The sequence below is a fragment of the Dama dama genome, chromosome 7, assembly GCF_033118175.1.
Source record: "Dama dama isolate Ldn47 chromosome 7, ASM3311817v1, whole genome shotgun sequence".
In the NCBI taxonomy this organism is placed as follows: Eukaryota; Metazoa; Chordata; class Mammalia; order Artiodactyla; family Cervidae; genus Dama; species Dama dama.
Window position 1 is genome coordinate 2681476 of NC_083687.1, and position 16904 is coordinate 2698379.

At 45.9% G+C, this 16904-nt stretch overlaps 1 protein-coding gene across 1 annotated transcript in view; it reads left to right on the forward strand.

Annotated features, from left to right (window-relative positions):
• LOC133059978 (spermatogenesis-associated protein 31E1-like) overlaps positions 1-16904 on the forward strand; it is a 53541-nt gene that overhangs the window by 20863 nt on the left and 15774 nt on the right. Inside the window, exons 9-11 of the mRNA XM_061147762.1 lie at positions 9644-9701; positions 10395-10455; positions 10722-13161. The gene's annotated coding sequence lies outside the window, so the exon portion shown is untranslated. The remainder of the gene's footprint in view (positions 1-9643; positions 9702-10394; positions 10456-10721; positions 13162-16904) is intronic.

Genomic DNA, 16904 nt, shown 5'->3' on the forward strand with positions numbered 1-16904 from the left:
GGGGGCTCCCAGGGTACAGGTAGGGCTCAACAGGCCCAGGGACTGTTCAGGAGTCACAGCAGGTCTCACCTGCACTTAGTCTTACTCACTCTAGAGGCCGGTGGAAGACACCAGCAGCCAAGATGTGTCACCCAGCATGCATGGAAGGGACCTGCAGAAAATGAACACGCCATCAGCTTTCCTCCTTGGGCTCATCCAAGCTGGAAAGTGGGGAGACGAGCATTTCTCCAGAGAGATTCGGGGCTCTATGTCACAGACAACCCCCTGGTGCACAGTCCCCTTCCAGAAGGAGGCCTCTGGTCCAGGAGCTGGCAGGAACTGACCTGCCTCCATGCCTGTCAGGGCCCCCACATGTGGGACCAGGCCCGGGGCTGTGGGGGCAGTGGGCACAGGCCTACTTGTGCTGTGGTTCCTCCCTGGAGACTAGTCCTGACTCTGCACCGCATCCCCCACGGTGGGCACAGCGGTGGGGGCTCAGCCAGGGTCTGAGGGGAGGCGTTGGGTCCTAGGTCATCGAGTGACCTCGAGAGTGCAGGAGAGGGGAGCACAGAGCTTGGATCCTGAGCCTGGCTGCTGCCAGGGCCTCTCAGAGGCACCAAGAGGTGAGCGCTGAGTTGGGGGATCTGGAACTAAGGTGCCCATCTGGAGATATGACGCAGAAGGGACACTGATAGAACAGCAAGAAACCTGACCTGGAGAGTCCCTTCCTTCTCGTGCCGTGAGGTGCAGAGAGGACAGCAATGGAGGGGCCCGTGAAGAGTGGGTGAGACCCACACTCACCCCAGAGAGAGACCCCCCATATACACACAGTGACCCAGCACAGGGCCCCCAATCACCCCGCAGAGACCTTGACAGACCCTAACTCACCCCAGAGAGGGACACCCCATACACCCTCTAGGATTTCAGGAGTTTTTTATGGGGCCATCAATATATATTTTGCTGTGTCGGGGGCAAGTCTGTGGGTATTTTTAGGGGCTGGTAGATGTTGTTTATTCTTGTGTTTATATAGTTCTGTATTCTGCAAGATGGGAGAATTAATTCTGTGTGAGAATTTGGGAATGTGGGATAAGCATATGCAGGTAGTGTGGTATGTATTTGAAAGAGAGTGTATGTATATAGTCATATCTTTGCATATTTGCAATGTAGTGGGTAATTGTGGTTATATTTGGGGCTTATGGAGAGTTGTGTGTATAATGAGCTTGTGTGTGTATTCAAGGGGAATGGCCATTTGGAGGAATATTTGCTAGTGCTTTGAATTTCTATTTTTCAGTAGGGGCCACCTAGGCTTACATATTTTGAGAAGTTAGTATGTATATATCTGATGAGAAGGTAAGATTTCAGGTTTATACAGGGGAGTTGGTAAATTTCATTTATATATATTAGAAACATGTGAAGTGATTATTTGTTAATATATGCAGATGTATGAGCTGGCTTCTACTAGCTAGGGATCATTTGGTATATGGAAGTTTTTTCATAAGTGGTTTCCTGGAGATATTTCTATCTGTCTTACTTGTGTATACTGATTTGTATGTGTCCATCATTAGGTGCATGAATTATGAAAGTGCTCATAATGTATGGAGTGCTAGGCGTATTTAAATGTATTTCTTTGAAGACTGTTAGGGTGTTTATACTTGTGTGTTTTAGCAGGTAATATATTCGTATATTCAGGGTGAGGATTGATATACATATATAGTGTCCTTCTCTTTATATGTTGGGAGAGAGGTGAGGAGGTTGTATTATGGAGAGATAGCATAATGGATCTCCAGTATTCTTGCCTGGAGAATCCCCATGGACAGAGGAGCCTGGTGGGCTATAGTCCATGGGGTCACAAAGAGTCAGACACAACTCAGTGACTAAGCGCAGCATAGCACAGCATTTCATTCTTTATATTCAGAATGGTGTTTTTTCCTTAATACTCTTTTTGGGATAGTTCATTGCTTAATATAATGACTTCTATATGCTGGTTTTATATCCGGCAACTTTGCTGAATTCATTTATGAGTTCTGAAGGTTTCTGTTACCGTTGTCACTGTTGTTGTTTCTGAAACTTTAGGATTTTCTACATATATGATCATGTCATCTGCAAATGGAGGCAATTTGACTTCTTCCTTTCTGATTTTAATGCATTTTATTTCTTCGTCTTGCCTAAGTCTTCTGGCTCGGACTTTCAGTGCTATGTTGAATAAACGTGGTGGGTGTGGGCATTTTTGCCTTCTTCCTGATGTTAGAGCAAAAGCTTTCAGTTTTTCACTTTTGAGTCATATGTTTACTGTGATCTTTTCATATGTGCCATTATTGTGTTGAGGTGCGATCCTTCTGTACCCAATTTGCTGAGAGTTTTTGTCATGAAAGAATGTTGAATATTGTCAAATCCTTTTCTGGGTCTATTGAAGTGATCATGAGTTTTTGCCATTTTGTTAATGTAGTGTATTATGTTGATTGATTTGTGTTATTTTGAACCATCCTTGCATCCCATGAATAAATCATATTTAATCATGGAGTAGGATCCTTCCAATTAATTCTTGAATTAGCTTTGCTAACACTTTTTGAGGTATTTTGAATCTGTGCTCATTCCAGATGTTGACCTATAATCTTCTTGTAATGTCTCTTTCTGACTTTGATATCAAGGTAATGCTGGCCTTGTAGACTTAATTTAAAAGTGTTCCCTGCTCTCCAGTGTTTTTGGAGGACTTGGAAAGGATTGGTCTGAATTCTTTAAACGTTTGGTGTAACTTACCAATGAAGCCATGTGGCCCTGAATTTTCTTTATTTTTATATTATTGATTCTGGCTCCTTGTTATTGGTCTGTTCCGACTTTCTATTTTGTCTCAATTCAGTGTTAATAGGTTGTATGTTTCTAAGAATTTATCTGTTACTTCTAGGTTATCTAATTTGTTGGCATAATTATTTATGATCGATTCTAATGATTCTTTTATTACTGAGGCATCATTTGTATTGCCTCCTTTTTCATTTCTGATTTCATTGATTTGTGTCTCTTTCATCTTAATCTAGCTAACAGTCTATCACATTAACATTTTCCAGAAAACACTACTTAGTTTTGTTTATATTTTCGATTACTTTTCTGTTGTCTCATTCCTTCTGCTAAACGTGAGATGAGTGTTTTCATTTTCTGTAGTTCTTGAGGCATAAAATTAAATTTTTTATTTGAAGTTTTTCTTACCTTTTGATGTATGCAATTATCATTATGAACATCTCCTGTAGTTTTGCTTTTGGTTCATCCCATAAGTCTTAGTGTGTTGTGTTTCATTTTAGTTTAATATACTTTTTCATTTTCCCTTTGATTTTATCTTTCATCCAATGTTTTTTTTTTAAAGCTTTTATACAGCATGATAAATATAATTAAAATTGGTGTATTTTATATATGAGGTTTAAGAAAGTAAATCCTAAGAGTTCTCATTATAAAAGAAAAATTTTTTTCTTTTATTTTTATTTGGTATCCATATGAGATGATGTTCACTAACCTTCTTGTGATAATCATTTCCTGATGTATGTAAGTCAAATCATTATGCTGTATGTCTTAAAATTATGCAGTGGTCAATGTCAGTTAAGTCTCAATAAAACCAGAAGTGGGGAAAAGACTGTATGGTTTAGTTCCCACATATTTCTCAATTTTCCTGTTTTCTTGCTGTTAAGGGATTTATTTCATCTTACTGTGGTCAGAAAAGATACCTAAACTATTTCACATCTGTTAATTATTAATTAATTGATTAATAATTGTTTTGAAATAGTAATTTCATAATCAAATTATTTAAATTTGCTAAAACGTGCCTGTGGCCTATTGAGTTTCCTGGAGAAGGTTGCTTGTGTATTTGAATGTATATGTGCTGCTGCTTGGTGCTATGTTTAAATATGTCTGTAAGGAGCATGTGATCTATAGTGTTTTCAAGGCATGTTTGTTTACTGATTCTCTATCCGTTTTTATAAGTGGATAATTGAAGTTCCTTACGGCCACTTTATGCAATCAATTTTTTTTCTTGTTTTCCAGTATTTGCTTTATACCTTTATGGGCTCTGATGCTGTATGCATATATAATTTTTATATCTTCCTGTAGAAGTGACTCTTATTAAAATACAGAGATGTTCTTTTTCTATGGAGACAATTTTGGACTTAATATCTATTTTCTCTTTTATATGAGTAGCCACCCCTGCTTTCTTTTGCTTACTATTTACATGCATGGAGTATCTTTTTTTATCCCTTCATTTTGAGCCTATATATGTCTTTAAATCTAAAATGAGTTTCTTGTAGATAACTGCAAGTTGGGTCTTTTTATTTCTTTCTTTTTTAAACCATTCAACCACTGTTTAATCCCTTTATCTTATTTATTGATCAGTAGGGATTACTGTTCCTGTTTAGTTAATTGTCTTCCGTATATTTTGCAGGTGTTGTCCTCTTCCTCTCTAGCTTTCTTTCATTGTTGTTTGATGACTTTTTAGTAGTGATTTGCTTTTACCCATGCCTTCATTTTGTTTTCAAGATTTTGTATCACCTTTACTATCAGTGTTCTGAATTCTCTGATAGACTCCAGTCTCCTCTTCGTTTGTTTGGTCTATCGAGTTTTTACCATGTTCCTTCACCTCCTGTATATTTCTCATCTTTTCATTTTATTTAGTTTGCTGTGTTTGGTGCGTCCTTGCTTTAGGCTGGAGGGTTCTTCAGTTCAGTGCAGTTCAGTCGCTCAGTCATGTCCGACTCTTTGCGACCCCATGAATCGCAGCACGCCAGGCCTCCCTGTCCATCACCAACTCCTGGAGTTGACTCAAACTCATGTCCATCGAGTCAGTGATGATATCCAGCCATCTCATCCTCTGTTGTCACCATCTCCTCCTGCCCCCAGTCCCTCCCAGCATCAGGGTCGTTTTCAATGAGTCAGCTCTTTGTATGAGGTGGCCAAAGTATTGGAGTTTCAGGTTCAGCATCAGTCCTTCCAATGAACACCCAGGACTGAGCTCCTTTATGATGGACTGGTTGGATCTCCTTGCAGTCCAACGGGCTCCCGAGTCTTCTCCAACATCAAAGTTCAAAAGCATCAAGTTTTCGGCGCCCAGCTTTCTTCACAGTCCAAATCTCACATCCATACATGACCACTGGAAAAACCATCGCCATGACTAGTCAGACCTTTGTTAGCAAAGTAATGTCTCTGCTTTTTAATATGCCATCTAGGTTGCTCATAACTTTCCTTCCAAGGAGTAACCGTCTTGTAATTTCATGGCTGCCGTCACCATCTGCAGTTATTTTGGAGCCCAAAAAATAAAGTCTGACACTGTTTCCACAGTTTCTCCATCTATTTCCCATGAAGGGATGGGACCAGATACCATGATCTTAGTTTTCTGAATGTTGAGATTTAAGCCAACTTTTTCACTCTCCTCCTTCACTATCATCAAGAGGCTCTTTAGTTCTTCCTCACTCTCTGCCATAAGCGTGGTGTCATCTACATATCTGAGGTTATTGATATTTCTCCCAGCAATCTTGATTCCAGCTTGTGCTTCCTCCAGCCTAGCGTTTCTCGTGATGTACTCTGCATATAAGTTAAATAAGCAGTGTGAAAATATACAACATTGACGTACTCCTTTCCTATTTGGAAGCAGTCTGTTGCTCCAGGTTCAGTTCTAACTGTTGCTTGCTGACCTGCATACCGGTTTCTCAAGAGGCAGGTCAGGTGGTCTGGTATTCCCATCTCTTTCTGAATTTTCCACAGTTTATTGTGATCCACACAGTCAAAGGCTTTAAAATAGTCAATCAAGCAGAAATAGATGTTTTTCTGGAACTCTCTTGCTTTTTTGATGATCCAGCGGTTGTTGCCAATTTGATCTCTCATTCCTCTGCCTTTTCTAAAACCAGCTTGAACATCTGGAAGTTCATAGTTCATGTATTGCTGAAGGCTGTCTTGGAGAATTTTGAGTGTTACTTTACTAGCGTGTGAGATGAGTACAATTGTGCAGTAGTTTGAGCATTCTTTGGGATTTCCTTTCTTTGGTATTGGAATGAAAGCTGACTTTTTCCAGTCCTGTGGCCACTGCTGAGTTTTCCAAATTTGCTGGCATATTGAGTGCAGCACTCTGACAGCATCATCTTTTAGGACTTGTAATAGTTCAACTGGAATTCCATCACCTCCACTAGTTTTGTTCATAGTGATGCTTTCTAAGGCCCACTTGACTTCACATTCCAGGATGTCTGGCTCTAGGTGAGTGATCACACCATCATGATTATCTGGGTCATGAAGACCTTTTTTGTACAGTTCTTCGGTGTATTCTTGCCACCTCTTCTTAATATCTTCTGCTTCTATTAGGTCCATAACTTTTCTGTCCTTTATCGATCCCATCTTTGCATCAAATGTTCCCTTGGTATTTCTAATTTTCTTTAAGAGATCTCTAGTCTTTCCCATTCTGTTGTTTTCCTCAATTTCTTTGCACTGATCACTGAGGAAGGCTTTCTTATCTCTCCTTGCTATTCTTTGGAACTCTGCATTCAAATGGGAATATCTTTCCTTTTTTCCTTTGCTTTTCACTTCTCTTCATTTCACAGCTATTTGTAAGGCCTCTTCAGACAACCATTTTACCTTTTTGCATTTCTTTTCCAAGGGGATGGTCTTGATCCCTGTCTCCTGTACAATGTCACGAAGCTCCGTCCATAATTCATCAGGCTCTCTGTCTATCAGATCTAGTCCCTTAAGTCTATTTCTCACTTCCACTGTACACTCATAAAGGATTTGATTTAGGTCATACCCGAATGGTCTAGTGGTTTTCCCTACTTTCATCACCATTAGATCAGTCTAATAGGAAATGTTAAAAGGAGTTCTACAAGCTGAAATGAAAAGATGCTAATTAGGAAAAGGAAACTATATCAAAGTATAAAACTCGCTGGGACAGATAAGTACACAGTTAAAATCGGAAAACTCTAGTATTGAAACGGTGGTGAGCAAAGCATTTATATATCACATATAACTCATATGTCACTTATAAATTTAGTATTAAGGTCAAAACATTAAAATATCAAAATAATGATAACTGCAAGATGGACTAAAGGAGCCATGCTTGAAGAATTAGATGAAAATATGATACTCAGTCAAAAGAGACACTCAATGAGTAGCTAGGAATTGTTTTTAAAAAGGAAACTAATATAAATCCTAGACTTGAAAACTATAGTTATTAAATTGAAAAGTAGTTCAATAGCACACTTGAGATGGTAGCAGACAGAATCCATAAACTGAAAGATGAATTCAGGAAATCAGTGTAAAAGACAAAGAGAGAAGATGTTGAGGGAAAACGATCTACAGCATCCACTCAGCACACCATCAAATATGGAAGGAAAGAGACTCTCGGAAAGAAGGGAGATGAGAGGGGACAGCATAACATTACTTGTAGACATCATGGCTAAAAATTTATAAAATTTTGATGAAAAACACTCTCCAGATTCAGAGTTCACCTCTAGAAAAATGACAGGAAACAGATCCACTCTAAGACACATCTTGGTCAAACTGTGGAAAAACAAAGGAAAAATCTTGAAAGTAGCCGGAGAAAAACTGTTCTCCAGATATGCTGCTGCTGCTGCGTCACTTCAGTTGTGTCTGACTCTGTGTGACCCCATAGATGGCAGCCTTTCCAGGCTCCTCTGTTCCTGGGCCTCTCCAGGCAAGAACACTGGAGTGGATTGCCATTTCCTTCTCCAATGCATACATGCATGCTAAGTCGCTTCAGTCATGTCCGACTCTGTGCGACCCCATGGACAGCAGCCCACCAGGCTCCTCTGTCCACGGGATTCTCTAGGCAAGCATACTGGAGTGAGTTTCCATTTCCTTCTCCTCTCCATATATAAGGAGACCACAATAAGATTAATCACTGACTTCCAGTCAGAAATGGCAGAGTGAAGGCCGTGGGATGTCATATTAAAAGATTTGAAAGAAAAAAATTGTCACCCAAGTATTCCGTGTCTGTAAAATCTATGCTTCAGGGAAAAAGGCAAAATAAAAATGTTCCCAGATAAACAGAGACTGGGAGAATTGACTGCTAGCAGCCCGACTTATAACAAATACTGAAAGATAACTTTTGAACTGGTTAAAAAAACCAAACAAACTTGGTTCTTAGATTTGAAAACACTGGGCTGATTTGTTAAAAGGATGTGTGTGTATCTGTACAGAGTGTTCCAAATCTTTTTGTTCAGTGTATTGCGTTCAGAAAACAAGGATGCTGGCAAATTATGAAAAACTTACTCTGAAAGTTTATTTCAATTTGTTTTATATTTCATAGCCTTGTAAATTTCAAATTATTTGAAATTAATTTTTAATTCCCAGTAGTTGAATATAGTAAAAATTAACTGAAATTAGAAAAAATATATATCATAAAAGTAAAAATACCTGGGATTAACCAAAGTTATAGGGAGAACTCCAGAATTTTTAAAGTATTGATGGGACTCAAGCAATGTTATCAAAGGAACCAGGAATTCTCAGAGTTCTAGGTGGAAAGAAGCAACACTTGACCAATGTCTCTACCAGGATGAGAAGGTAGGACGGGAAGGCTCAGAGAAGGGAGATGAATGGAGCTGTGTGGCTGGATGGCTAGGGAGGGGCTATGGTCCAGCCTCCTCCTCTGCTAACCCCTCTCACCCCCAAGGGCCCTTTGTGACCAGAGCACATCTCTGTGATGCGAGCCTAGTATTTTAGTCCCCAAGTGCACCCCTTGGCTCAGTTACCTGAGGGCAGCGGTGTAATTCAGATGATGGAGAATCTGCTCTTTTCTCTGAAAAGCACTTTTGATACTTGGCTGAACTCCAGCTCCCCTTTCTGGGTGATCGATACCATCCTCGTCTTTCTGTGTGGACTGGGGCTCTTTCTCCTGATCCTTCCCTACCTGGAGAATAACCCATCCTTTGCTCCCCCTAGGAAACATGGAAACATCAGGAAGGTAAGGAACTCTTGGTCCAGACTGACAAGCATATGGAATTATTTATTATTATTTATTATTATTATTTCTGAATCAACCAGAGATTCTTGAGGTGGGAAAGAACAGGTCATTTATTTTCAAGGAAGAAGAGAATATCATGCCTCTAGGGACAAACCAGCTGGGCAGGAGATAGAGTGAACACTAGGATTTCTACCCAAAGATCTCAGATCAGTTGTCCTGGTGTGGTAGGGGTCCAGGGCATGTCCCAAACACAGTGACCAGGGGTTGAGGACTGGATACTGAGTTCAGTCTCAGGCCGAGGACAGGACTCTGAGCCCTAGTTCAGCAGCTGTGAACAGTGTCTCAGGGCTGATGATCTGGCAGCGCTGAAGCCCCAAGAGTATCAGAGCAGGGGCTGGGGGGCGGGCTGGTATCAGGAAGCAAAGATCAACCTGATGAAGCTCAGAGTCACCCACAGTCTGAGAATGTGTGTGTTTCTTGAGCAGAGGAACAGTGACGAAAGTAGTACAGAGTGCATTTCACATTGAGAATAGTCTTTCATTCTTCAAAGAAGGAAAACAGAAAATATTTTATCCACTTTAAAAGTGAGTGAAAGGAAAGAAAAATCACAGAGCTCTGTCAGTGAATTGTAGAAAGTCATATTGTGTATGGACACTAGTGCCTGATGCTTGTCTAGAGAGAGGAGACTGAGAATTGGGTCTTAAGCCCTATTTTTTTCTCTCTCAGCATCGAAAGGAACAAAGGGGAAGAAGCAGGAGCAGCAAGAGAAATGGCGCTTTGAAAGGTGAGTTCTGACATCCAGCCATGAGTGCCCCGAGTGCTAGTCCCCACCACTCTGGCCATGAGGCCCAGCTCCTCAGGATCAGGATCAGGAGAAAGAGCCCCAGTCCACACAGAAAGACGAGGATGGTATCAATCATCCAGAAAGGGGAGCTGGAGTTCAGCCAAGTATCAGAAGTGTTTTTTCAGAAAAAAGAGAGCTGGGCTCTGAGCGGGGCCAGTGCAGGACTTCTCCCTTGAGGAGCAGGGCCCCCAGGGAGGCTTCTGGGAAGGAGGGCAGAATCCAGACACTTCCCAGATTCCATGTGTAGAATGGAGCTGTGAGGGTCCTGGAAAAGACTGTACCAAAAGGGCGTGTGCGCTGCTTTGGACTAATAGCACCTGGATTGGGAAGTGAGCCCTCCAGGACACATAGGACACATGGTTTACCTGTGCTCAGGTTCAACTGCAAAGTGATGCCTGCCCATCGCCTACAGGTAGGTGGTGATGGCAGTAAGGAGTAAAGGATATGGAAAAACGTTAAGTGATAAACCCTTTCTTGAGCGTCACCATCACTGTCAGGGATCATGTGGTGTTGGACACTGGAGCTTGGGCTCCAGTCTCCCAATGGTGTCCCCTTAAAGAGACAATGCACTCAACTTCTATAAGACCCCTGGCTCCTATCTTCACCACCATGACCCAGTCTGCTGATTTCCAGCGTGCAGAGATTGCCTGGAAGAACTGGAAGAGGTCTGGGACCTGACTTCACTTCTGCAAAGGTAGAGAATCTACCCTTTCTTTCTAGGGGGTTCTTCTAGAGTCTATGGTGTAAACCCAGGGATTCTGGCAGCCTGGGGCTGAGTGGGAGGAGTCCTGAGGGCAGGGTATGGCTATCATCCCGTGGTGAGGAACAGCAGGAGCATTGTGAAGTCAGCACTGGGGCCCCGCAGGGCTGTGGGGTGTGCCTGCCCGCCGCTGCCTGGCCTGTCTGGTCCTCCTGGCCTAGCAGCTCCTGGCTTCAGCTTGTTCTTCATGTCTCCTGCAGACACCTGGGGAGGTTCCCTGACAAGGACAGCTTTCATCAGATCTCATGGCAAGATTCACCTGGTGAGGTTTGCAAAGCAGTGCCTGCTGGAGCCCAACCACCATGCAGGGAAGAGGCGGCTCCCACCATTTCCCCAGCTCCTCTGACCAAGCAGCCTCTACCCTGCACTTCTGCCATTTCTCCAGTTCAGTTTCTACTTACTCAGAGTCATACCTGAGTGCCTCTCCAACACCAGAGCCTTTCTTTCCCCTGGACAGCCTTTCCCCCTGGCCACTGGCTGTTTCCCCTTCCCCACCAAGCCCGCCTCATGGGAGAGCCTGCCCTCCACCTCCAGCACCCTGCTCTGCCCCAACACCATCAGGCTCCATGCTGAGTCTCACTCAGGGTGACTCCACGACACGCACACTGGGTACCATCCCACACAGGTCATCTCCACACTCCCCCTGGAGACCAGCCATCCCAGGGCTTGTCCATTCAAGCAGCCCTGGATCGGCCCTGGCCTGGTGGCAGGAAGCAGCCACAGCCTGGAGCTTCTCCACCTCAACACACTTAGAGTCCCAGAAAGAAAGCCTTCCCCTCTACCCACCAGAGGCCTCATTCTGGGAAGATCCCCGAAACGGGCAGGGAGAGGCTGGTGGCCTCGCTTTTATCAACCCTAATGTCCAGGAGCTACTGGAAATACTAATCACCAAAAGAGTGGAACTGAAGTCTTGGGAGGAGAAAGAAAAGGACGAGGAGGCAGGCTACCACCTGAATTCTTTGGGGAAGAGGATCGAGTCGCTGGGTCACAAACAGGACACCTTGGGTCACCAACACTTCGGGAACATAACTGGCAAACATGATCAGCTGCTTGGTCCCGAGAAGCCCCAATATCCTGACACTCTGGGGGGCTGTCTACAGAAGACATGCAGCCAGCTCTTCTGGGGTCTCCCCTTTCTGCACAGTGAGTCTCTCATAGCTGCTGTCACAGTACCTGGGTCAGCTCTAGAGTTATGCCCTGTCTTATTTAACGAACGCTCTAAAGCCAAAGCATTCCATATTCCAGCTAAAGTAACTTCACAACTGTCATTGGCCAAGCACTTGACCCAACCTGTGGCCCAGGCTCAACCTCAGTCCTTGACTCCCACCATGCCCCAGTTGCAGCCATCACCTCTGGGTCACATGGAGACCCAGGCCCAACCCCTACCCTTAACTCCAATCATGCCCCAATGTCAACCATCATCTGAAGTTTCATTGGAGACCCAGTCCAGCTCCCAAATCGTGGCTTCAACCATGCCTCACTCTCTACCACCAACTCGGGCTCACATGGAGGCCCAGGCCCGACCCCAACTCTTGGTTCCAACCATGCCTCACTTTCAGCCACCACCTCAGACTCACATGGAGACCCAGGCCCACCCCCCACCATGGACTCCACTCACGCCCCAATTTCAACCATCACCTCGAGCTCACATGGAGACCCAGGTGCGATCCCAACTCTTGGCTCAAACCATGTCTCATTTTCAACTACCACTTCGGGGTCACATGGAGACCCAGGTTCCGCCCCTAGTCCAGACTCCATCCATGTCCCAGTGTCAACCACCACAACCTCAAGCTCACATGGAGATTCAGGACCAATCCCTACCTTGGACTCCAAACATGCCCCAGTTTCAACCACTTGTTCAGGCTCATGTGGAGACCCAGGGCCGATCCCTACCCTGGACTGCAACCATGCCTTGATGTCCACCATCATCTGAGATTTCCATGGAGGTCCAGGACCACCAACAACCCTCAGCTCCAACCATGCCCCAGTTTCAACCACCTCCTCGGGCTCACGTGGAGATCCAGGCCCAACCGATACCCCTGGCTCTAAATATACCTCACTGTCAGCCATCTTCTCGTGCTCATATGGAGATCCAGGCCCAACCTCAATTTTTAACTCCAACCATACCCCAATATCATCCACAACCTCAGGCTCAGTTAGAAACCACTGTCCATCTATCACCCTCCCCGCTAGTCCAGTCATCATCTTCTCAACGCCAGATTGGCATTGAGAAGTCCTTTGAAACATCTTGCACTACAGTCCCAAATAAGGCATCATCTTTCAGTTCAAATGCAATTGAAAACCTGGAATGTCACTTTTGGAAAAAACAACTAGAAAGCAGGAGAACTTTGCCCTCTTTGGTTAAAAATTCTCAGCAAGTCTTTAGCCAGGTCACTCTAAACCCATCCCAGGAGACCAGGTCTTCCCAGGCCCACAGCTCTGTCCCCATCCTTCCTGGGCATTTGATCAGCCCTGAGGTTCGGAAGAAACTGGAGCACCACATTTCCCAAAGGTTCATGCAGCAACAGAGTCGCCTGCCCTGCAGAATCCAAGCATCTCAGAAACTGATGCAGCCCCAGGATCAATACCCACGGCCATGCCAGGCACAGGGCAGGGAGGGGCCCTCAAGATCTTCTGCAGGTGGAGGCAAAATGAGCCACAATGTACAAAAGATGAGGTCCAAGTGCCCAGCACAAATCCTACCAGGGAGAGACCTGTGCCATGAGGTGGGGCAGAGTGTGGGGAAGATCGTAAAAGATCTGTACATGTTCCCAGCCAACCCTCCAGTGAAGGACCCAAGAGCAAAACCTGCATCAGAAATAGAGTTGAGCCTAGACAGGAAGCAACCAGAAGTCTCAGGAGTCCTTACAGAGAGGAAGGCAGAGCAGATCTGTGAGAGTGAGATCCCTGTGAATGTCTGTCACTTGAGGCTTGTGGACAACCTTGTTTTAGGCACTCTGGGAGAGACAAATGCTCCCATGAAGACAGAAAGTACACAGTCCTCTCAGGATGGGAAAGCCTCCATGATGACCTCCCATGAGTCTCTTGTCCTCAGCCCGTATACTGAGCAGGAGTTGGAAGCACATATAATAAGGTTTCGGGTGAGGCACAGGTGGAGCCTATTCTTCAAAGTCCTTAAGTTCATATTTCGCTTGAAGTTGAAAAAGGTTCAAGTGCCCACATTGAAGGTCAGCTGTGAATCTGGATACCAGTCAACTGCCCTATTAACCAAGGGCTTGGGAAAACCTCCTCAGCCCCATGCAGGTGAGAAACTGAAAACAACGGAGGCAGTTCCCCTACTGGAGAGGCCCCTCCCTGTCCCCTCACAGGTGACTGCGGAAGCCTGGGGGGCTCTGGGAGGACGCACACCTGGGGACACCCATAAGCCCCCAGAGGCCCCTCTGACTGGACAGGAAGACAAGCCACCTCCTCAGGCCCCCACATACAGCTTTGTGGGCAGAATGTGGCACAGCATGTCTGTAGTGGAGGCTGACAAAGGCAGCCTGGAGCCAAGTCCAAGTTCAGCCATGGCCAGGAATGAGGCACAGAAGGAAACTAGGGGGCAGGCCTCCCCAGCATCTTGCTCTAATGTGATAGTTGTGGACCTTGATGAATGCTCCCCATCTTCCAGGGCGCAAGAGGTCGTGGAGGGAGACTCTGCTGGGAAGGGCACCAGGAACCTAGCGTGCAGGTCAAATACCTAGACATCAATATCGATCTCGGGAGATCACGGTCTCCAAGGTCCAGTGAAAGCCCCTCACTGAACACCACATCTGCTGCCTCAAATACAGAAGATCTACTCTTTGAGACACAGTCTCGTAAGCTTGAGTCTCAAGGGTTCGCTGACCAGCAGGCTCCGGCTCAAGGCCGAGCTACCAGCGTGCTCCTTCAAGACTGTGAAACTGGAGTACTCCTTCAAGACTGTGCCACCGATGTGCTTCTCAAAGACTGTCACTCGAATATGTTTCTTGCCGCAAACATCTTGGCTTCTCAGGAATCTCTGTCCTCTTTTCAGATCTTATCCAGTGGAGACAAGTGCAATTCCCAAAAACTCTATGATGCTACCTCAAGTGAAGGGAGCAGCCAGGGGCAGCAGGTGGACATGAGGCGACAGCTCAAATATAAGAGCCATTGCAAGGAGTCTGTTCCCAAGGATGGGAGAGAGAAATATACAAGGCCCAAATTAAGACAGATTAAAAAGGGGCTGGCAGAACGGAGGGCTTACCAAGCCCAGGGGATAAGTCATCCTGGCCAGAAAAAAAGAAACAACAGAGTCCCTAAGAAGCAAGTTTCGGCAGTTAGTCCTAAAGAAGAGACAGGTTCCATCAGAAAGCTTCAAAGAAAGGATTAAGCTCCTTCTGCAGTGGATTTTCCCCAGTAAAGGCAGAGAACCAGAAGAGCCCTTGCAAAAAGGCAGGCCTGAAATAGCCACTGTCCAGAGCCAAGAATCAATCAAGAGCAAATCGACCATGGACAGCAGGGCGGTAGAGGCTCAGACTCTCATGACAGCTGTTGGGCAGATCCTAAAGGAGAGGATGGTGTTTCACCAGGGACCTCACGCCACGGAGTTAAACTGGTACCAAGCAGAATTCCAGGGCCCCCGAGGTCCACATTACTGCCACCACAGAATCCTGTCTTACCAAGAGGAAAGGAGAATGAGGAGAGATACACCCCGTTATCACCAAGCCACCCCAACGGACCATAGCTTTTCAAAAAAGTGGACCAGTCCCAGGGACAGCAGGTGGGCCTTCTCACCCAGGGAGCCAGGTCCCCCTCCAGGCATAGTCTGCCAGCATGGCTCACGAGTGACACGGGTCCCAGGCCATTCCCTCCACTGTCCAAGGCATGGTCTCCCTCAGAAATTTACTGGTGAATCCGAACATGCTGTTCACAGCATTCTGGGTAGGAAAACTCCCCTCAAAGAAAAAAATGCATGCCATGCAGATAAATACATTTTTCTCCAATGTTAGCACATCCTCTGTGTGCTAAAGGCTTCTTCCTACCAGAAATTTTGTTTCATGAAATAAATGTTTTTTTTCCCATGAGCAGGGGTAGTGGCCTGTCGGTGCCTCACTGAGGGAGATGGAAGGCATCGGGGTCCACGCTTTCCAGGTGCCTGCTTTGACTTCCAGACGGGTTGGGGCCATGGAGGGAGGGTGACCCCAGCATAGATACTCACCCTCACCCCAGTTCCATAACTGCGCCTTCAGTTTCCATAATACCAGCATTAGAGAAACAACAACAGCGTTTAGGACATGTCACAGTGAACTAAACCTAAAGACCTCCCCCTTCTCAGGATCTTTCTCAGTTCTATCCTACTGTCTCTCCACCTGGACGTTGTACAGCTGGTGGGGGAGGTGTGTTTAGAAGCTGAAATTCCCCTCAGGCTCAAGAAGTGTCAGGGACAAACTCACATGTCAGAATAAGGAGGGGAGTCCAGAGGTGGGACAAGCCTCACCCCCGAGTCACAGCGGGGTAGATGCTGTTGCCCTGAAAGCCCCTTTCTCTCCCAGATGTGGCTGGGACAAGATAGGCGAGGTTCATCACCCTCCCCCTGCCTTTCTCCTGCTCTGAAGCAGCAGCAAGAATGAGGACCACACACTCTGAGAGGACCCCGCTCTGAGAGTGTGCGCTGCAGAGCATGCAAGGCTCCGAGGGCTGGTCCCACCCAGCCCTGGAGGAGAGGACAGCCATGCTTACAGAGCCCACCTCCCCCTGTGAATGAGCATGGTCATGACTGTGTGTGGAGGCACCTCACGGTCTGAGAGCAGGATGCTGTGCCCCTGGGATGGGATGCAGAGGAAGGATGTTAGTGGCAGGGGAGCCCATAGATGGTGCATTTACCAAGGAGCATTTGTGTCCCACCACCGTCCACAGGGCCAGAGGAAAGAAGTGAGGGGCCTGGTGGCTCATGCTGGCATCACTCCAGAACCTCCCCTCTACTGTACTTCCCCGGACCTGTCTGAGGGCGGCCACCTGGAGGCCCTCAACAGAGGGCCAAGCTCCCAGAGGCAATAGAAGCTCAAGCAGAGAAGCTTCACTTTTCTCCACTGTAGCAATCAGCTTTTACAGGACTGGGTACTCAGGACAGACTCACAGTCCATGACCTCTACCTACATGTGTGGGCAAAGGGGGATCCCAGGGTACAGGTAGGACTCAACAGGCCCAGGGGCTGTTCAGGAGTCACAGCATGTCTCACCTGCACTCAGTCTTACTCACTCCAGAGGCCGGGGTGGAAGACACCAGCAGCCAGGATGTGTCACCCAGCATGCATGGAAGGGACCTGCAGAAAATGAACACGCCATCAGCTTTCCTCCTTGGGCTCATCCAAGCTGGAAAGCGGGGAGACGAGCATTTCTCCAGAGAGATTCGAGGATCTATGT